Source organism: Biomphalaria glabrata, chromosome 3 (assembly GCF_947242115.1).
Source record: "Biomphalaria glabrata chromosome 3, xgBioGlab47.1, whole genome shotgun sequence".
Taxonomy (NCBI): domain Eukaryota; kingdom Metazoa; phylum Mollusca; class Gastropoda; family Planorbidae; genus Biomphalaria; species Biomphalaria glabrata.
In genome coordinates, this window is record NC_074713.1 from 34,372,607 (window position 1) to 34,396,332 (window position 23,726).

At 30.4% G+C, this 23,726-nt stretch overlaps 1 pseudogene; it reads right to left on the bottom strand.

Annotated features, from left to right (window-relative positions):
- LOC106065879 (ubiquitin carboxyl-terminal hydrolase 34-like) overlaps positions 1-23,726 on the bottom strand; it is a 73,359-nt pseudogene that overhangs the window by 39,832 nt on the left and 9,801 nt on the right.

A 23,726-nucleotide genomic window follows, 5' to 3' on the forward strand; every position in this document is an offset into this window, starting at 1 on the left:
GATTAAGATGTAGAATTTCAATTTCTAAACTTAAAGTGTAAAAAAAAATTTTCATTTCCAAACGTTTTGATCAATATTGTAATGTTTTAATATACTAAAACTAATCTACTATTTTTTTATTAAATTTAAATTTAAATTTACGGCAAATGAATCTTTAAAACATTATTACTTTTGACCATCGGATGGCTGCCTGGTCGAGCGGTTTGCGCGCTGGACTGTCGTTCAGATTTATGGATGGCCCAGGGTTCAAACCCTGCCCGCTCCCATCCCCCGTCGTCCTGCGGGAGGTTTGGACTAGGAAGTAATTATCTTCAACTCTGAAGGAACATCCGAAACGTGTAAAACATTTTACATCAAAATTAAATCACCTCTTGAATATTATTTGCGAATATGCAGATCCGACAGGGATCCGACTTCGACGGGGGCCGCCTCTGAGTTTGTGTAACACAAACTCTCTTTGTAATCTTGTTATTAAATGAGAAAATGTTCAAATTTCCATACATTTTCTAAAAATTCCCATCCCTGAAATTCTTGGCACTACCAGTCTACAGATAATACAAGATAAAAAAAAACATTAATAATCTATTTCTTTTGATTGCACTAAGACGAATGTCAACAATTTGTAAATTATGGTTTAGTGTTGTATGCATTATAGCTACTTTAATTTATATTTTTCAGTTCTGATGTGTATCTAGATTTTGTGATTTTACAATCGAATGTGAATATTTGTTTGTTATAAATCTCACTGCTATATTTTGTGTTTCTTCTAGTTTCTTTATTTTTTCTTTAGTTGAGAGAGGTCTCAAACAGAGGATGCATATTCTAATATTAGCCTAACTAAGGTTAAATAGCATATTAGTATTATGTTCCTGTTAGGTTTGTAAAAATTTCTTTTAATAAAACTTAATACTTTGATTTTTTTAATAATATGATAATGTTTAATTTATGATTACACATAGATATTTTGGGTTTTTAGTCTGTGTAATTAGTTTAATGTGAATAAATGTATATTTTTTATTTGTTTGTAACTTTATAACTGGCATTTTCAGGGTGGAAAGATATGATTGCCATTTCTGAAATTCTGATTCTTTTGTAAAATTGTTTTGTTTTTATATTTCTATATATATTATGCAATCATCTACAAATAATCTATCTAATATATTATGCAATCAAAAAAAATAATCTATCTGTCCTATCTTTTTTAAAAATTTCATAATCACAATTGAAAATTTCTCAGTTATAAATTTTAGGATTCAGCCAAGCTTTTATTCCTGCAATTATGTCTAGCTTCTCAAGTTCTAATATAAATCAACAAGCTTAAACTAGTTAATAATTTCCAAAGGTGCGACACTTAATGAGACTTACTGTGAAGTCCATGTTGTTCTATCCTTGGCCTGTTCTGTAAAATAAACCAAATTATTGAAGAAATGGATCATCATGGACAATGTTTTCTCAGCCCATCTGAAAGAAAAAAGTTGAATAATTAATACTTTGAAAAAAAAACAATCAACTATTTAAGTGGTGTAAAATAAAGTATACTCACAGTACAATTTTATAAGATCCACCAATGGGTCTCATACTGTTGAAGGAACTGAAGAGTTTAGTCAAGAGACGCAATGAGACCACTACAGATCTGAAAATACATTTGTACATGTTCTTAATAGCTAAATATTACATGATTAATGAATATTATTAATATGTCATGCTCTAAACAGTGCAGCTGAATCATTAGCCAAGTCAATTAAAATGAAGACTTTTCTTGTTAGTTCCATGTAACTAATAATGCATGTCCAAACTGTTCTAAGAGTTCAATGTTTGTATGATTCAATGTTTAACAAACAAACACATTTAAAACAATCATGTTTCATTTCAGCTAAAACTTGTTATATTAAACATAATTTTATCAAACAGTTTTATCAAATTCTTATTAGTTTGGTCAAGAAGGGCTTTTTTTTAGTTACATTAATTTTAGTATTAAATTGAAAGAGGCATCAGGACTGGAAGTAAACACCCAATATAAAGGATGGAGAAAATAAACCTAACATAAAGTAAAAAGGCTTCATAGCAAATAAAGGTTCAAATAAATAGGCAATGTGGAAACAGATGTAAGATGGCTTGGATTCCACGCTGTAAAAAAAAATGGCCTGAATGAAGATGTAACACCCACAAGGATGGACATCTATTACATAGACTAACAGTTTGATATAAGGTGACCAAATTTAAAAATATCAATATACTTAATCAACACATTTCATACTTACTTGTTTCTTGCCAGGTTCTCTATTATGGCTTCAATAAACTTAGTTCTAATCTGACGATCATTAGAGCAACATAATAAATTGGTTAGCGCTTTTTCAGCTTCACTTGCAATGCCTTCGGGCAACTGATCCTGAAAAGAAACAAAATTTAAAGCTAACATAAATCTTTAGCCCATTCACCAGCTACTTAAAGATGTTTAAATTATTAATAATATTTTTTTTAACATTATTTAATTTAACACTAAACATAAACTATAATATAGTTTAAAATAAATCTGTTTACCGCCATATTGTCTTGCACCAAATCCCACAGCAATGTATGACCAGGCTTACAAACATCGCTTATGCTGAAATCTGATGCTGGGCTTTTTATCTTTAATCTGGGCCGTCGAACACCATGACCTAATTTCAAACATGTATGAAAATGGTTATGGTTACATAGTTTGCAGAAGATATTTCCTGTGAATCAAAAATGAAGGTTCTAAAGATGTGATGACTAACCTCTATGTGGATGATACAGTGCAGTTATGTGTGGACTAGTCTGATTGAATCTGACATGAGCATTGATTTGAGCCAGCTCTTCTTCACTCAAACCTTCTTCCCCATCAAAGTCTGCCATGTTTTTCTCTGATTTGTTACTGAGTCTAGAACTGTGACAGCTCCCTTCTTCATCATCAGGACTGAGAATACTAAGACCATAATTGCTGAGAAGAAATTTAATATGTGTTCAAGAATTATAATTGTATACATTTTAACATGATCATGGCAAAATAATGGACCACCAGTTAAGTAGGATGTTTGAGCACAATTAATATTGACCACAAAGTTAGAAAGAACAATGTCAGGATCTTTTTGTACACAAATAATATAGACCAGTTACAAAGAACAATGTCAGAAATAGGTTGGAAATAACAATGGCAGAACACTGGTTAGAAAGAACAATGGCAGAACACTGGTTAGAAAGAACAATGGCAGAACACTGGTTGGAAAGAACAATGGCAGAAAACTGGTTAGAAAGAACAATGGCAGAACACCAATTGGTAAGAACAATGGCAGAACACCGGTTAGAAAGAACAATGGCAGAACACCAGTTGGTAAGAACAATGGCAGAACACCGGTTAGAAAGAACAATGGCAGAACACTGGTTGGAAAGAACAATGGCAGAAAACCGGTTAGAAAGAACAATGGCAGAACACCAGTTGGTAAGAACAATGGCAGAACACTGGTTAGAAAGAACAATGGCAGAACACCAGTTGGTAAGAACAATGGCAGAACACCGGTTAGAAAAAACAATGGCAGAATGTTTGTATATAATTATAATATAGACACAAGTTAGAAAAAAAAAAGAATGTCTGTACCCAATTGAAATAGGTTTGAGAGAATACAAATACTGTAGCAGAACTTGTGCAATGACTTATTATGATTGCCAAAGATCAACATTTAACAAGTTTTGTATAAAACTACTGGATGCTACATCAGGTGGTCTAGCACAAAGTGAAATTAACAATCTTGGTTCTGAACATCGTATTCCAAGGGTCAAGTCAAATATTAGTAAAAGATGGTGACTACTTTTATATGTAAATATACAATGGGCTTTTGAATCGAGAATTTTTAATTATTTTTTAAACCAGTTTACACTTTTTTTTTGGAATTAAGTATATGAAATTATGGATAACAAACTAAAAATTCCTGTTTTAAGACAATTGAATTTTACTTCATGACACTCTAAAAAAAAAGAGGAAAATGGTTCTACCAACTTCACAAAACACCGCCCCAGATGCTAGTAAATTCAACATGCATTATGAGGATATCAACACTTTAAAAGAACATATCTAACTTTTTCCTTAGGCAAACATTACTGAAATCTACACACACATATCTTCATTCCAAAAACATGAATGATTTACAAAAAATTGGGTAAAACTTTGAAAGCAAGTATATATCTAAATAATTGTATGATTTTGGCTAATGATATGAAGCTCTAAGGTTCCAATCCTAATCAGATTAGTATTGAATTTACTGTAAAGGATATTTAAAAAATTACCCTGGTTTTAGATCCTTAGTTGAAAGATTTCTCATGAGTGCCTCATCTTCCTCTTCAAGCATCATGTGATGGCTTGGAGCTCTCCCACCAGCTCCATGGATGTTGTTCATTGCCTGCCACTCTTCATCACTCATACTGCTGTTGTGTTTCTCATCCCCTTTTCCATGAGCTGGAGCCTAGAAGAAATAGTTCATACAAGACATGGTTAATCATTTCTAAAATAGAATTTTGTTTTTAAAATTCCTATTTTTGCTTGCAAACTCTTCATGGGTTCAGTTATACTTCTTGGGCTCAGGAATTAACAAAAAGTTGGGAGTTTTTCTAGAATTTCGACAGTTTTTGTATATCTTTGGGGGGAAAAATCCCTTTTCAGAATATGCAATCAATGGGGCAGATGATGTAAAAGATCATATATAATATGTCTAACAAATAGTCATCGGCTTCATGAAGAAGGAAATGTCTTTTTAAAAAAAAACAACACTTTTTTATGTTACTTTTTATAAATTTAATTTGATAAAAAAAAACTTCAACCAGATTCTGTCCATATTGAAACTCTAGAATGTTAACATCTTTTGAACTATTATTTTTACAGAATAAAAATCAAATTTCCAAACTATACATTAAAAAAAAATTATAAACTATAAAGAGCCTCCAGTAGACAATATATGTAATCACAAGTGGCTCTGTGTAGCCACACAAAATATATCACTTTTTTTTAATCTTAAAGTTTCAAAGAAAATGCTTTACTTTCATTTAAATTTTATTATTTTGATGACAAAGACGGCAGAATCTTAAAAACACATGACATTCCAAGACAATATTTCATATTAGTACTTGGTTAGCATTTATTTTCCCCATGTAATACAAGCTTTGAAATTCAAAGCCAGTAAAAGTAAATATAAAATCTCAAAGTAAATGCTCATTTTATTTACCTTAGTTGGAAGAACTTCTTTAGCATCCTCCATATCTTCTTCTTCATCCTCTTCATCATCTTCATCCTCTTCTTCCTCCTCATCCTCAACTTCATGAACTTCAACCAGGGTTTGATCCTCAGAGCCAGATACCAGCAGCTGCCTCGCTAGCCTCTGCTGTCGAATGACTTTCTCAGCCTCCATTTGAAGATGCCTCTCCTGCTCTTTAGTGCGAATTATATTCTGGAGGTGGGCATCACTGCCATTGTCAGAGCTCACCTCCTCGTCCTCATCCTCTTCATCCTCCTCATCTTCATCCTCTTCATCTGTGCCAGTGCTGACCACACTTACCAAAGGATCAACACCCACTTCATTTATTTCTGGCTTCCTGGCAAATCCTTCCCCCTTCCTAGTGATGCGACCTCTGACTGTCCTAGGAAGGGGAATCCCCTCTTTGTTAACTACAACATCAGCTCCTCCATCTTCTTCGCTGGATTCCCCACCATCATCCATTTCATTGGACTTTTGCATATTTCTGGCCATGACACTTTGTACAACTGCCCTCAGCTTAGGATTTTCCTCTTCCTCATCATCTTCAAAGCTTAAGTCAGACTGACCTGTGCATGTTAAGAGAAATGTGTTTATTTCTTATAGATAGCATTAATATTGAACAGCATAAGATGACAAGGAATATGTCACAATCAAATTTGTTAATCATTGACCAAAGAATATTTATTTTTGTTTTCCTTTTCTAAGAAACTCTTTCATAAGAACTTTTTGTCAAAGCTTATTTTTGAAATCACAATGACTTAATTAGATAATCTTTATTTAAAAAAAATAGTGCAATTAACTCTCATCTCCAGATAAATGATTCTGAACTTTGAGTTATAATTTGTATATTTTTTAAAATGAAAAGTAAAATTAAAGTAAGTTCCCTTTTTAGACCTTGTGATCTATGGGTCCTCTATTTCTGTGGCCCACAGTTAACAATGATGTCATGTGACTAGCACAATGACCAACAGCCATTACTTTTCCCCAACTAATGTCAATTACCCATTAGAGCTTGGTAGACACAGAGGCACCCTAAATCCCAGTCTTCACCAGGATTCAAACCCTGGACACCTCAGTTCAGTAGCTAAGCACTTTACCACTAAGCCACCGCACCTCCTCAAATGTAAAACTATAATAATTTTCCGGTACAGCTTGTAAATAAACCTAAATTCACTCAATTGAAATGCTGAAAATTTTGTATGTAAAGATTAAAGAAGTTTGTTGACTTTTATGAAAGTTCTTTTAATTTAACATAGCTCTATGGTGGTGCAATCATCAAGCTTGCCTAAAGAAATGTAAAAAGGAAGTTTTATACCTATCGGCTTCTGATAGCTTTCTACACAGAAAGAGTAAATAATGTAAGGGGAGACAATTAGTTTCTGGTATCAGAAAATGAGAGAACCTTTTCTGACCTTGTAGAAACTTGTTAGAATAGATGAGCTTATATCAAGGTCCATTCAGTTCCTAAGTTTCAACCTTTATAGTAAAGTCTAATTTTGTGAATCTTTTATTGATTTGATATTATAAATTGCATTATTGCTAGATAGATAGTTGTGTTCAATCACTTCATGACTTGTACTTGAAATTAAATCATTTCCTAAAGAGGAATTCTGTTGTTTTTTCCCCTAAACAAGGATATCCTGTGGATACTGGATCATCAGATTGAGCTTCTGAAACTACTAAGACATTAACCACTCAATGCCATTACTGATCTCCTGCAGACCAATGTGGATACTTCTGAAAGACATATTAACCACCCAATGCCATTAATGATTGTTATAAATGAAAAATAGCTACAAAATTAGGTAAATGTATCACAGCCAAGTTGGTGGTATGATCTATCCATGATCCTTATTTACAATTTAAAAAAAAAAATTTAACTAGAATGACAACATTCACTGGTATGTATTCAAGTGGTGTCTAGAAGTAGCTTAGAAAAAATGGTAACATCACTTCCTAATTCTAGGAAAATCAGGGAAAATGTAAATATATAAAACTGTGGGTTATTATTCTATGCTCTGTTCATTACGAATAGTGTTCCAGTGAAGACAAAAATCTAGAAAATATATCCTTACAACTGGAGATATGCACACAAAGAACACTATCTGATGGGTGGAATACAAAATACTTATCAATAAAAAAAAACGATATTCTTGAAAACAGAACAGTTCATGTAAACAGAAGATACCTTCCGTTGAGCTATGAGGCCACACCTAAACAGAAAATTTCATGTTAACAGATGATACCTTCCATTGAGCTGTCTGAGGCCACACCTCCATGATGAATAGTCAAGTGCTGCTGACGTTGCCCATGATGGTGATGCATCTGCCTATGCTGTTGCTGCAGGTGATGGTGATGCTGACCCAGGGCATGATGGGCCTGGGGGTGGTGGTGAATGGTATGCCTTGGTACACAGCCACTGCAACACAGACTATCCTCTGAGCCAAGAACACCAACAAGTTCATCTGCCACTGCACTAACATTTAGGTCAGGCAGCCTCTGCAAAATATTCATCAAATACTTTATTAAACAACAGAAATACAGTCAGAAACATCTTTCATCTAGTCCTAATTTTAAAAAATCAAAAGGGATAATTAATAAAAAGAATTTCCCTTGAGATTTTTTGCTTTAGATGTAATCTACTCTATAAAATTCATGGTCCTGACCATTCATTCACTTATCTATAATAATCACTAATTCTCCCTCTTGCAGTGGATGATAAACATATGAACATTTAACCTAGTCTCTCTTAACTCACGCATAAGCCATTTTCAAGATCAAAACGGCAGAAGTTAAATTTACCAAAAATGATATTTTATTCTCAAGTCTTACAAACTATGTATTTGACAGCTGACATTTTAATTCTAAGACTGTAGTTAATGATAATGTGTAGAACAATTTTAAAACAACTGGATGTAGATCTTTAAGTATACCTCTATTCTAAAGCATAAATTTAAAGTCCTAAAAATTGTCACAGTAAATATAAGGGCCTATTGAAGTGTGAGTATGTGTGCATGTTTTTTTATGGTGAATTCTTATGGGGGTATATAATACTTTTTTTGAAGATCTAGATCTATGACTAACTAAATAAAATAAAATATGTAAAGAGTGGACTTCTTTTGAAGATCTAGATCTATGACTAACTAAATAAAATAAAATATCTAGATCTATGACTAACTAAATAAAATAAAATATAAAGAGTGGACTTAGTTGTGAAAAGTGATGTTTCTATTTTGAAACTGTTTCACAAGATGGGGGGTGTCATTTGAAAATTTTGTGTTTATATGTGGTAAGCATTATATTGCAGGGAGATGGAAGGCTACACTTGATGGGCCTAAGAAGTGTTTGTACATACTTCATAATAGGGGTTTGAGGGCCATTCAATTGAAGGATGAAAGAGACAAGAATAAAGGGGACTTTAGTATTTGAGGGATAGAAAATTGTGTCAGCTGTGAGGAAATATTGTAATACAAGTCGTTTTAAGACAACTTAGAATTCAAGGAAGATACAATGGGTCATTCTAAATAAGGTGTCTTTATCAATCTAGATATGTAAAAATGAAAGTGTGAACACTTTTGTTCCAATTAGTTATTATGTATTTTCTTCACATAATCTTTCTCCTCTAGGTGTAGTGAGTGTCAGGGATTATCCTTTGTTATTATCAAATGTGTTTAGAAAATTGTTCACAAAAATGTCTAAGTTAAAAAAAAAATTTTGTCACCCGTTGTATTTTAGAAGGCGGAATTCCACCATCATCAGATTCACTTTCACTACTACTCATATGATGATCTGCTGATGTTTTTAAAGCCCCTAAAAGAAAAAAAATAGAAATTCAGTTTTTGTTTAAATGTTAATAAAATGGCAGTCTAGCTATTGAAACTGTCACTAGATGTAAACCTACTTCTGGCTCCAGTTACAGATGCTGTGAGAGCTAGTTTTCTTTTTTGGATTTCTTCAGACTGAAAAGCTTGCCACTGACTTCGTGTTAGGATAGATGAAAGACACAGCACCTAAAGAAGTAGTTTGAAAGATTATTCTTGCTTCAAGTAATACAAAACATGTTCACAAAATAATTGACTACGTCTTAACACCTAAACAAAGAAGTGCATTTATTGCACTTACAGATTCATTGAAACTAGCAGGATCCAACTTATCAATTAAATGTCGTAAATGTCTGTTCTGCTCTGGTTCAACAGATTTAATGAGTGGAAGTAAGACTTCATACACCTGCTTGCCACAATGCTTCAACTGAGGACAAAAAAAAATAAGATGAAATGTTAGCCTGACAGAGTAGTGACAATCATTGTAAGTAAATATATTAACCAAATCAAGATACCTGAGCAGCAGCCCAAATACAGTCTAAATGTTGATTGTTGATCTTCCCTTCAGCTCCCAGGAAATTCAAAATGATTTGACTCTGCTTGATAATCTGAAATAACACAATATATAAAGCTTGTGATAATGCAGAGAAACCTAAATAATATTTATTTAGCTAGACTTTGCAAAAATTTTAAGAATTTTCTACACAATTATGTGTGTGAGTCAGCATTTCGTAGTGACATAAGTAAAAAGTTGCAGTATTTTTCTTCATTATATAGAAATTAATTATATTTAGTATTTTCTTTAAATAATGAACTTTACTGCACACATAAACACAATTCATTCAAAGTACTATTGTTTGTAAATTCAGATAAGAAAACTGACAGATTTTCTTCTTTATAGTAAGTAAAGTAAAGTTTCCCACCTTGAGACTATATAGGGCAAATGATGTAAAGGTCATCTGTTTATGTGACCCATGATTAACGAGGGTGTCATGTGATCAACACAAGGACCAACCGCTTTTACTTGTCCCCAAGTAATGTAGGGTACCCATTAGAGTTGGGTAGACTCAGGTGTCCTAAAGATAAACAAAAATCCCAGTTCTTCACCAGGATTCAAACCTATACCCCCTGGTTCCAAAGCCAAATGCTTTACCACTCAGCCATCTTGATCTAGATTAAGTTTTACTACTAGATCTATTACATATCTAGATCTAGACCTCGATAAATCTATTCTTTAGCTCTATACCTAAGAAAAATCAAGAAAAATCACTGTTCCTTCAAATACGCATTTCAAATGTCAATCTAGTCATGCATGTTTATCAGTGAAGTAAACTCTGCTAAGTTGTTAATTTTCCAGATTGATTCAGGCAACCCATTCCATGCTCTAACCGCAATAGGGAAGAAGAGGCACTTGTACCAAAACTCCTGGAGGATGGCAAGGAATTAACAGGGACAGGGTTAAAATACTCAACCAGCCACTCATGATCTATATCTAGATCAAAAGTATTTAAATTAAAGAACAGCCATTCAAGGACTATATCTAGATCAAAAGTATTCAAATTAAAGAACAGCTAATCTAGAACTATATCTAGATCAAAAGTATTTAAATAAAAGAACAGCCATTCAAAGACTATATCTAGATCAAAAGTATTCAAATTAAAGAACAGCCATTCAAGGACTATATCTACATCAAAAGTATTCAAATTAAAGAACAGCCATCCAAGGACTATATCTAGATCAAAAGTATTTAAATTAAACAACAGCCATCCAAGGACTATATCTAGATCAAAAGTATTTAAATTAAAGAACAGCCAATCTAGGACTATATCTAGATCAAAAGTATTTAAATTAAAGAACAGCCATCCAAGGACTATATCTAGATCAAAAGTATTAAAATTAAAGAACAGCTAATCTAGGACTATATCTAGATCAAAAGTATTCAAATTAGAGAACAGCCATCCAAGGAATATATCTAGATCAAAAGTATTCAAATTAAAGAACAGCCATTCAATGACTATATCTAGATCAAAAGTATTCAAATTAAAGAACAGCTAATCTAGGACTATATCTAGATCAAAAGTATTTAAATTAAAGAACAGCCAATCTAGGACTATATCTAGATCAAAAGTATTCAAATTAAAGAACAGCCAATCTAGGACTATATCTAGATCAAAAGTATTCAAATTAGAGAACAGCCATCCAAGGACTATATCTAGATCAAAAGTATTCAAATTAAAGAACAGCCAATCTAGGACTATATCTAGATCAAAATATTCAAATTAAAGAACAGCCAATCTAGGACTATATCTAGATCAAAAGTATTCAAATTAAAGAACAGCTAATCTAGGACTATATCTAGATCAAAAGTATTCAAATTAAAAAACAGCCAATCTAGGACTATATCTAGATCAAAAGTATTCAAATTAAAGAACAGCCATTCAATGACTATATCTAGATCAAAAGTATCCAAATTAAAGAACAGCCATCCAAGGACTATATCTGGATCAAAAGTATTCACATTAAAGAACAGCCAATCTAGGACTATATCTAGATCAAAAGTATTCAAATTAAAGAACAGCTAATCTAGTACTATCTAGATCAAAATATTCAAATTAAAGAACAGCTAATCTAGGACTATATCTAGATCAAAAGTATTCAAATTAAAGAACAGCCATTCAAGGACTATATCTAGATCAAAAGTATTCAAATTAAAGAACAGCCATTCAAAGACTATATGTAGATCAAAAGTATTCAAATTAAAAAACAGCCAATCAGGAATATATCTAGATCAAAAGTATTAAAATTAAAGAACAACCACTCATGGTCTATATCTAGATCAAAAGTATTCAAATTAAAGAACAGCTAATCTAGGACTATATCTAGATCAAAAGTATTCAAATTAGAGAACAGCAATCCAAGGAATATATCTAGATCAAAAGTATTCAAATTAAAGAACAGCCATTCAATGACTATATCTAGATCAAAAGTATTCAAATTAAAGAACAGCTAATCTAGGACTATATCTAGATCAAAAGTATTTAAATTAAAGAACAGCCAATCTAGGACTATATCTAGATCAAAAGTATTCAAATTAAAGAACAGCCAATCTAGGACTATATCTAGATCAAAAGTATTCAAATTAGAGAACAGCCATCCAAGGACTATATCTAGATCAAAAGTATTCAAATTAAAGAACAGCCAATCTAGGACTATATCTAGATCAAAATATTCAAATTAAAGAACAGCCAATCTAGGACTATATCTAGATCAAAAGTATTCAAATTAAAGAACAGCTAATCTAGGACTATATCTAGATCAAAAGTATTCGAATTAAAAAACAGCCAATCTAGGACTATATCTAGATCAAAAGTATTCAAATTAAAGAACAGCCATTCAATGACTATATCTAGATCAAAAGTATCCAAATTAAAGAACAGCCATCCAAGGACTATATCTGGATCAAAAGTATTCACATTAAAGAACAGCCAATCTAGGACTATATCTAGATCAAAAGTATTCAAATTAAAGAACAGCTAATCTAGTACTATCTAGATCAAAATATTCAAATTAAAGAACAGCTAATCTAGGACTATATCTAGATCAAAAGTATTCAAATTAAAGAACAGCCATTCAAGGACTATATCTAGATCAAAAGTATTCAAATTAAAGAACAGCCATTCAAAGACTATATGTAGATCAAAAGTATTCAAATTAAAAAACAGCCAATCAGGAATATATCTAGATCAAAAGTATTAAAATTAAAGAACAACCACTCATGGTCTATATCTAGATCAAAAGTATTCAAATTAAAGAACAGCTAATCTAGGACTATATCTGGATCAAAAGTATTCAAATTAAAGAACAGCCAATCTAGGACTATATCTAGATCAAAAGTATTCAAATTAAAGAACAGCCAATCTAGGACTATATCTAGATCAAAAGTATTCAAATTAAAGAACAGCCATTCAATGACTATATCTAGATCAAAAGTATTCAAATTAAAGAACAGCCAATCTAGGACTATATCTAGATCAAAATATTCAAATTAAAGAACAGCCAATCTAGGACTATATCTAGATCAAAAGTATTCAAATTAAAGAACAGCTAATCTAGGACTATATCTAGATCAAAAGTATTCAAATTAAAAAACAGCCAATCTAGGACTATATCTAGATCAAAAGTATTCAAATTAAAGAACAGCCATTCAATGACTATATCTAGATCAAAAGTATCCAAATTAAAGAACAGCCATCCAAGGACTATATCTGGATCAAAAGTATTCACATTAAAGAACAGCCAATCTAGGACTATATCTAGATCAAAAGTATTCAAATTAAAGAACAGCTAATCTAGTACTATCTAGATCAAAATATTCAAATTAAAGAACAGCTAATCTAGGACTATATCTAGATCAAAAGTATTCAAATTAAAGAACAGCCAATCTAGGACTATATCTAGATCAAAAGTATTCAAATTAAAGAACAGCCAATCTAGGACTATATCTAGATCAAAAGTATTCAAATTAAAGAACAGCCATCCAAGGACTATATCTAGATCAAAAGTATTCAAATTAAAGAACAGCCAATCTAGGACTATATCTAGATCAAAATATTCAAATTAAAGAACAGCCAATCTAGGACTATATCTAGATCAAAAGTATTCAAATTAAAGAACAGCTAATCTAGGACTATATCTAGATCAAAAGTATTCAAATTAAAAAACAGCCAATCTAGGACTATATCTAGATCAAAAGTATTCAAATTAAAGAACAGCCATTCAATGACTATATCTAGATCAAAAGTATCCAAATTAAAGAACAGCCATCCAAGGACTATATCTGGATCAAAAGTATTCACATTAAAGAACAGCCAATCTAGGACTATATCTAGATCAAAAGTATTCAAATTAAAGAACAGCTAATCTAGTACTATCTAGATCAAAATATTCAAATTAAAGAACAGCTAATCTAGGACTATATCTAGATCAAAAGTATTCAAATTAAAGAACAGCCAATCTAGGACTATATCTAGATCAAAAGTATTCAAATTAAAGAACAGCCAATCTAGGACTATATCTAGATCAAAAGTATTCAAATTAAAGAACAGCCATTCAATGACTATATCTAGATCAAAAGTATTCAAATTAAAGAACAGCCATTCAAGGACTATATCTAGATCAAAAGTATTCAAATTAAAGAACATCCATTCAAAGACTATATGTAGATCAAAAGTATTCAAATTAAAAAACAGCCAATCAGGAATATATCTAGATCAAAAGTATTAAAATTAAAAAAAGAACAACCACTCATGGTCTATATCTAGATCAAAAGTATTCAAATTAAAGAACAGCCATTCAAGGACTATATCTAGATCAAAAGTATTCAAATTAAAGAACAGGCAATCTAGGACTATATCTAGATCAAAAGTATTCAAATTAAAGAACAGCTAATCTAGGACTATATCTGGATCAAAAGTATTCAAATTAAAGAACAGCCAATCTAGGACTATATCTAGATCAAAAGTATTCAAATTAAAGAACAGCCATTCAAGGACTATATCTAGATCAAAAGTATTCAAATTAAAGAACAGCCATTCAAAGACTATATGTAGATCAAAAGTATTCAAATTAAAAAACAGCCAATCAGGAATATATCTAGATCAAAAGTATTAAAATTAAAGAACAACCACTCATGGTCTATATCTAGATCAAAAGTATTCAAATTAAAGAACAGCTAATCTAGGACTATATCTGGATCAAAAGTATTCAAATTAAAGAACAGCCAATCTAGGACTATATCTAGATCAAAAGTATTCAAATTAGAGAACAGCCATCCAAGGACTATATCTAGATCAAAAGTATCCAAATTAAAGAACAGCCATCCAAGGACTATATCTGGATCAAAAGTATTCACATTAAAGAACAGCCAATCTAGGACTATATCTAGATCAAAAGTATTCAAATTAAAGAACAGATAATCTAGTACTATATCTAGATCAAAATATTCAAATTAAAGAACAGCCAATCTAGGACTATATCTAGATCAAAAGTATTCAAATTAAAGAACAGCCATCCAAGGACTATATCTAGATTAAAAGTATTCAAATTAAAGAACAGCCATCCAAGGACTATATCTAGATCAAAAGTATTCAAATTAAAGAACAGCTAATCTAGGACTATATCTAGATCAAAAGTATTCAAATTAAAGAACAGCCATTCAAAGACTATATCTAGATCAAAACAGCCATTCAAAGACTATATGTAGATCAAAAGTATTCAAATTAAAAAACAGCCAATCTAGGACTATATCTAGATCAAAAGTATTCAAATTAAAGAACAGCCATTCAATGACTATATCTAGATGAAAAGTATTCAAATTAGAGAACAGCCATCCAAGGACTATATCTAGATCAAAAGTATCCAAATTAAAGAACAGCCATCCAAAGACTATATCTGGATCAAAAGTATTCAAATTAAAGAACAGCCAATCTAGGACTATATCTAGATCAAAAGTATTCAAATTAGTGAACAGCCATCCAAGGACTATATCTAGATCAAAAGTATTCAAATTAAAGAACAGCCAATCTAGGACTATATCTAGATCAAAATATTCAAATTAAAGAACAGCCAATCTAGGACTATATCTAGATCAAAAGTATTCAAATTAAAGAACAGCCAATCTAGGACTATATCTAGATCAAAAGTAGTATCATTAATTAGAAAATAGGCTGATATTGGTTGTCTGCAAGTATAAAACAAAGTCTTAGTTCTTCTTCAGAAAATGGAAAAATAAAATTAGATTTTTTATGTTTTTCTGTCAGAAAAATTTCTGGAAAAAAAATCTTTTTTTTTTTTTTTTTGCGAGAAAAAAATGGATCAGACAAAATTTTCAGAATTCTGAAAATTTCCATCACTGATATTTTGTTAAATGAACTTTTTTTTTTATGGTAATATTAAAAGCAGGAAATAATATAAATAAGTATAGTAAAATATCCTATTAAATAAACTTTAAAAGAAAAACTAAATAAACTAATTACCTCTATATGTAAATTAGGTCCAAATATCTGCTCCACTATTTTATTCTCTAAAAGCCATCTTGCCATTTCTTCACCAAAGCTGCCAGCATAAAAAAAAAGTTTATATTGAGTGAAATTACATCAATTATTTTGAACCAATCATGTAATTAATTTTTAATACATCTAGACTAACAATAATAAAATTTGTGCGATAGGAAATATTTTTATTAATTAATTTTATTTATTAAGTTGTCTTTAAAATAAATAAATAATTTAATAACTTACTTTTCTACATCAATAACTGATTCATTTGTAATATTATCATTGTAAGTGTTGATCAGCGTCTGCAAAATACAATAGTATTAATACCGAAAGAGATAACTGCCCAAAGACAAAAGTATTGCTACTAAGAATTCAAGAAATATATGGAATAAGTGATTAGTATCAACTTACACTAATCTGACAAATGCTTCCCAAACGAATGGTTAAAGTTGTGCTAGTGAAACACTTGTATACAAGGGTCATAACCTCTCTGTCAAATGTCATCTGTGAGTCAACAGGCTCTTTAATGGCCTGCCACATCAGCTCCATAGTGTTGTGTGCAGCAGCAGCTCTCATGTCTGACTCTGACAAAGTGCACATGTAACGTATGATAGGCAATCTCAATGGAAGGATGCAGGACATTATCGTTGGTGTGTTCACCCACATTCTCAGCTGTCAATAAAAGTAAAATTTCTTATGTTTAGAGTAAGCCTTTTAAATGAATAAAAAAGAGAAAAGGAAGAGGTGGAATGGCTAAGAGTAGGAACATAGCCAGAAGATTGATCTGACAAGTTGAGGTTTTTATTCCCAATTTTTAGCCACTGTTCAATATTTAAAGAATCTAGCTTTTGAGCACAGAAATCATTTTTGTCAAAACGGCAAACTGCTGGTGTGCATCTATATGTGTTTACACTAAAATATAGTTGCAGCATTTAATCTTTTGAGGTTATTAAATAGAACTTTGTACTTTACAATAGTAATATTAAAAGCAGAAAATTATATAAATATCCGTTAAGTATAGTAGAACATAGTAGTAATATAGTAAAACTTTCTAAATTATTATTAGCATGTAGAAGCAATAGGCTACTCAATGCACCTTCTATAAACTGTTGCCCACAGATATGTGAGATTTACACAGATTAATTTTATATTGTTTTCCCTATGAACCATATTCAAACCAATGATACCATAGATTTTACTGTCTACTAAGCATTTGCATTAAAGCAAGGATTATGAAAGAACATTATTTTCATGAGGCATTTTTCTGTTTCTTGTTGACTTACATTTTGAATAATGGTGATGAGAGTATGAGCAAATGTTAATGGCACATTTTTGTTATTGGCTTTTTCAAAACACTGACTCATGGCACCTATACCATTGCTATCAATGAAAAAGCAGATGTTTCGAAGTAGTAAAAGAGGAGCATCAATGTCCTGAGGAAAAAATAATTTCACAAATTTAGTGCATCAAATATTAAATAATGGATATATATTTTTACAATGTTAAAAGAATAAGATCGAACCATAGGTATACAGTGGGATGATTATATCTATATAGGTCTAGTTTAACCCCCCCCCCCCCCCCTCCTAAAAAAAAAAGTTATGAAAAGTTTGTATAGTTTAATTAATTTTCTTTAGTTTAGTTTAACTATATTTTGAAATTCAAGATAAACTTTTAGTTTAACTAATTTATTTTAGTTGAAAACTAGTTTTAGTTTAACTTTTAAAAGTTAGTTTAGTTCCCATCACTATCGATTATCTAATTGGTCGTTTTCTAAAAGGCCAATCACTAGTTCAAGGCCTCATGGAAGAAACATTTCCCTTTATTAAATCTCCAAACTATGTTGCTCCGTGGTACATAGAACAGCAAGTACATATAATATGAAACACTGCTTAATAAATGATGTTTTAAATACATACTAAAAACATTCTTTCACTTTTAAAATAAAATTATACTTAAAAAAAGTACACACTTAATTTAGTAATACAAATATTTTTTTTTTAATTTATTAAAAAATAATAAAAAGGTTTGCATAAATATTTTTAAAAAATACATGAAAATGACTTCCCATATTAATATAGTTTCCTGTGTTGTTCACTAGTTGTAAAAATGGTGTATTTTTATGAAAAAACTGCTTCAATATTTACTTTTAAAAATTAATGATTCACTTTCAAAAAGGAAAAAAGTAGGATGAGTGCATCAGAACTTTAAAGTCTAAAATATCTTAATGTTGGATTTTCAATATCTTTTCTAGTTTCTGTGATCTAAACAGTATGGACGGACAGACAGACCAAATACAACTAATAGTGGCTATTCCCTTTTCAGGAGCCGGTAATAAATATTAAATAACAAAAATATTAAATATTAATGTAACTTGCTTACATTGATTTCACAGTAATTGTGTAGAGCTGTTGTTTCTGCTGAGGATAACTCCTAAAAACAAATTTAAAAAGATTTGATTAGAATTTTATATTAGTCCTGAGTAGCCTGACTTGACAATGGAAGTGCATTTTTCAATAGAAGCTAGGTTACCTCCATATTGTGAGCAGTCATCACTTTATGAGCCACATACACTGCAAAATTGGATAAAAAAAGTTGAGTCTGGAAATCAAGCAAACGTTTCAGCTCCTCCACACTCCAATCATTCCAAATGCTGTCAAACTCCAGTTCAGATGAAGACTCATCTTTGCCCTCAAACTCCACAGATTTGCTTTCATCAATGGCAGATTCACTATTGCCTCTGGATGGGTCATCATCAGCAGATGAATGTGAATGTGAAATTTCTCTGCCAACACTGTCAATGGTTTTTGCTTTGAGTTTGTGAGGAAGTATCTCTGGCAGGCATTGAATCAACTCCATACCCATGTTTAGGATCACCTGAACAAGATTGGTGAGCTTGTCAAAGTTTTTGAAATCTTTGTAAATACAAAGGCATCTCCTATAAGAAGATATGACAAAAAAAAAAATATTAAAGAACAATAAAAAGATTTTAAATCACACACAGTTAAATTTTAAAAAATATATAGCTAGAGTAGTATTACAGCAACTATTGCATTAATTTTTTATCATTTTGTTATTACTGAGATTTAAATATTTTAGTCCTGTCATTTTTTTAAATTAATTCTATATTTTTTATTGTTACATTAAAACATATCTATTAAGATAAGAGCACAGCAAGAAAAATATAAAAATACTAAAAAAAAAAAAAAAACAACTGCATCTCTCAATAAATTATTATCTTTTTTATATCAAACAAAAATTAATTACCAATAATTAATTGACTAATTGGTTAATTTCTTTATTCCTGTTTTGTAACATACAATAAATAATTGTTTAACTTGATCTGAGAATGGGCGTGGGAGAAGTAATATGTGTACAATTATCTAAGTGGACAAAACTCCAAATATTTAGCCACTGAATACTGAAGAATCAATTTCCCTTGTCAGTATCAAACAAAATAATTAATTACCAATAATTAATTGACTAATTGGTAATTTTTTTTTTATTGATTCATGTACTGTCTTTGTTAATGAATAATTGTGAAAAGTTTCAACTTAACATCTAAGAATGGAAGTGGGAGAAATAACATGTTCAAATGTTTTACAAGACATACAGACCTATCTATAAAAAAGTAATTTAAATGTAGTGACTCCAGAAATATCAAAATATGCTTTCTTAAATAGGACAAACTTTGGACCAGTGGTTGTGTAAAATAAATACACTCATTACTACAATAAAAAAAAAAGGCTAATTAAAAATCTAAGTGGGGAGACATTATAGTTTGGTTATGATTATATATCAGTAATACCAAATGTTACCAAATGTTAAGTTTTAGACAGCTCATTTAAAGTTATCAACTTACTGCAAAAAAGTTTACCCAACTTACTTATTATTCCAAGAAATAGCATATCTAATGAAAATTTCAACTTCAGCCCTATTAAGTTGAGGAGAACCACCAGATACATGTCGACTGTGGTCTGAAAAAAGAAAAAGGTTTCTTTATATCTAATTAATCTATATCTCTTAATATCTAATAATTTACTAAATCTCAATTTTTGTGACATGTTGCAGTTGCAATAGAAAAAGTCACATTACTTCTCACACAGTTATAAGTCAGTTATGCCCAACCTTCTTTGGCTTGCATGCCAAATAAATTTCCCACACTTTCATCACAAATCACATTCCCACAAAAATAGAAATGAAATAAAGAAGACACCATTTTTAGTACAAACATGTTGTGTCCAACATTATCTCTATAGTAAATTCTATAAGGATCTAAATTTGACCAGAGCAGTTGACTTGTCCACAGTGGTCAGTTTTCATTTTTCCAATAGTAGTGACGGATAATTAGCTCAAAATTTGCATTTTATGTGTTTTAGATGTTTTTTCTATATAAAGTTTTGTGCCAATATGGATAAATATGATAAAAAATATTTGTTTTCAATATGGATCATACATTTTTTCCAAGATCAGGTCTAGATCTAGATCCTGGAGGCTTTTTCGCAGTCGGTAAGTTTTTATTTTGCTTTGTGCTATATAAAAAGGGCAAGCATTTATTTTTAATTCTATACTAAATATATCATTTTCTAATAAAAAACAAAAAATTTATAAAAGTTTAATCGAAGCATTCTTTTCACTCCGAAAGGTCAAAAAAATTAATTCCGCCCAAGTGAGGAAAATAATTCCAGAGTCAAAGAGTTAATGCCTTGTTAAGCATAAAATTTATTCTGTATTACTATTTTGATGACTATGATGTTTATAAAACTGTCAACATCAAATTACTCAAATACTATCCTGAGATATCAGTATGGCATGTGACTGTAAAGTAGTATTATAGAAATATAAATCTTTTCTAATCTAAACTAAAATATGATTAACATAATAGATCTGGATATTTTGTAACATGAACAACATGAATCATTAAATTCTATTAAATAATCAAATGATGGAAGTTTCAGAAGTATGATCATAATGGATGAAGTAAACATCATTATTTAAGATTATCAACAGCCAATGGTATCACAAGGGTCAGTTTCACACAGTGCAGAACACTCAGGTTAGTTTTTCTTTGACTTAATAATTACATCTGTAAGATAATTAAGTCCTACACATTTTGTGTGTCAATCTAGTCATGCATGTTAATATGTAAACTAATTAATTAATTGCACTGGAAAATGATTGTTGGTTCAATTCAAAAATTCATTGCTTATGATAATTTATCAAGTTATTACATTGATTAAAAGTTTAAAATTATTGAAATTAGAAACATTGAATTTGAAATATTTACTTTACTAAAGGTATTTAAAGAGCTTCTTACAGGATACATTTTAAATTATAATACTAGTGTTTCTAAACTGCTTCCAAAGAGGCAGATCAGGCACTGAAAAGATTTTCGTCCTGCAAAATATAGTCAAGCAAAACCTGGAATATTAACAAAGGCTGATGATAAAATTTTTTAGATCTTAAAAAAGCCTTTGATAGAACCCATCAAGAAACACTCAGGAAAAAAGGAGGAGAATATGGTATCCCGCAAAAATGTATGCAGTTTCTACAAAATTTCAACAGCAAATCAAGCTGAACAGACAATGGATAAACATAGCTCTTCGGCATTGAAACATGAGTTAACTCTTTGACTGCTGTGTTTTTTTTTCAAAAAAATGCTACTTTTTTTTTAAAAAAAAGAAAATGTTCCAAATATGGCTAAAACAAAAATTTATTGCTTAAGTACCAATGATGCTATAATAGCATATTTGGTATCAAAGTAAAGGTAAATGAATGGAGAATGTGAAAATGTAAACATCTTTCTATTTAAATATAAGATACAAATTATAATCTAAATAATATGACACTCAGAAAAAAAAATGGATGCCAACTTTAGATTTTTTGAGACCTAAATTTAGATTTTGTTCTTTGTATTACTGTTGAAACAGCATATTTAGACTATTTACAGCATTTTCAAAAAGAAATGTGATAAAACAGTCAATAAAAGATGATGAATCATTGATTATATTATTATTTTTACCTGTTTTTTTCGTCAGAAAAAAAGTGAAAATTATTGCGCTTTTCATTACTACCAATAACAATAGATACCAGTACTAAATCTATCAACCAAATGCACTCAAATATTATGTACATTTGAATCAATGGGATATAGATCTAGATTTGTCTTCTTTTTATTTGCCTAGAACATCTTTCATTCTAATACTAAATATAAGATACAAATTATAATCTAAATAATATGACACTCAGAAAAAAAAATGAATGCCAACTTTTGATTTTTTGAGACCTAAATTTAGATTTTGTTCTTTGTATTACTGTTGAAACAGCATATTTAGACTATTTACAGCATTTTCAAAAAGAAATGTGATAAAACAGTCAATAAAAGATGATGAATCATTGATTATATTATTATTTTTACCTGTTTTTTTAGTCAGAAAAAAAGTGAAAATTATTGCGCTTTTCATTACTACCAATAACAATAGATACCAGTACTAAATCTATCAACCAAATGCACTCAAATATTATGTACATTTGAATCAATGGGATATAGATCTAGATTTGTCTTCTTTTTATTTGCCTAGAACATCTTTCATTCTAATACTAAATATAAGATACAAATTATAATCTAAATAATATGACACTCAGAAAAAAAAATGAATGCCAACTTTTGATTTTTTGAGACCTAAATTTAGATTTTGTTCTTTGTATTACTGTTGAAACAGCATATTTAGACTATTTACAGCATTTTCAAAAAGAAATGTGATAAAACAGTCAATAAAAGATGATGAATCATTGATTATATTATTATTTTTACCTGTTTTTTTAGTCAGAAAAAAAGTGAAAATTATTGCGCTTTTCATTACTACCAATAACAATAGATACCAGTACTAAATCTATCAACCAAATGCACTCAAATATTATGTACATTTGAATCAATGGGATATAGATCTAGATTTGTCTTCTTTTTATTTGCCTAGAACATCTTTCATTCTAATACTAAATATAAGATACAAATTATAATCTAAATAATATGACACTCAGAAAAAAAAATGAATGCCAACTTTTGATTTTTTGAGACCTAAATTTAGATTTTGTTCTTTGTATTACTGTTGAAACAGCATATTTAGACTATTTCAGACCTGCCTACCAAAAAAAATCCAAATGCGTAACGCTGATGGTCAAAATGCGTATTTTGGAACAAGAATGCGTAACACTTACGAGATCCACTACTTTGTCATATATATATATATATATATATATATATATATATATATATATATATATATATATATATATATATATAATATTAGATCTAGATGTCATGTTTAAATCTACAATCTAAATCTAGATCAATACGACAATAGAGATGATATCTAGACTAGATCTATGTCTATATAATGAATATAATCTACTCGAGATCTGGGCTCGAGAGTGTTACCGATGCCGTGGATCCGCTACAAACGTAGGTCTACTCCAAACTTACGTAGGCCTACCTTCATCCTTGATCTATTCTATACTAAGACTAAGAATCTAGTCTAGATCTAGACTAGATGGTAGTAGATGTTATAGATCTAGATCTAGTCAAT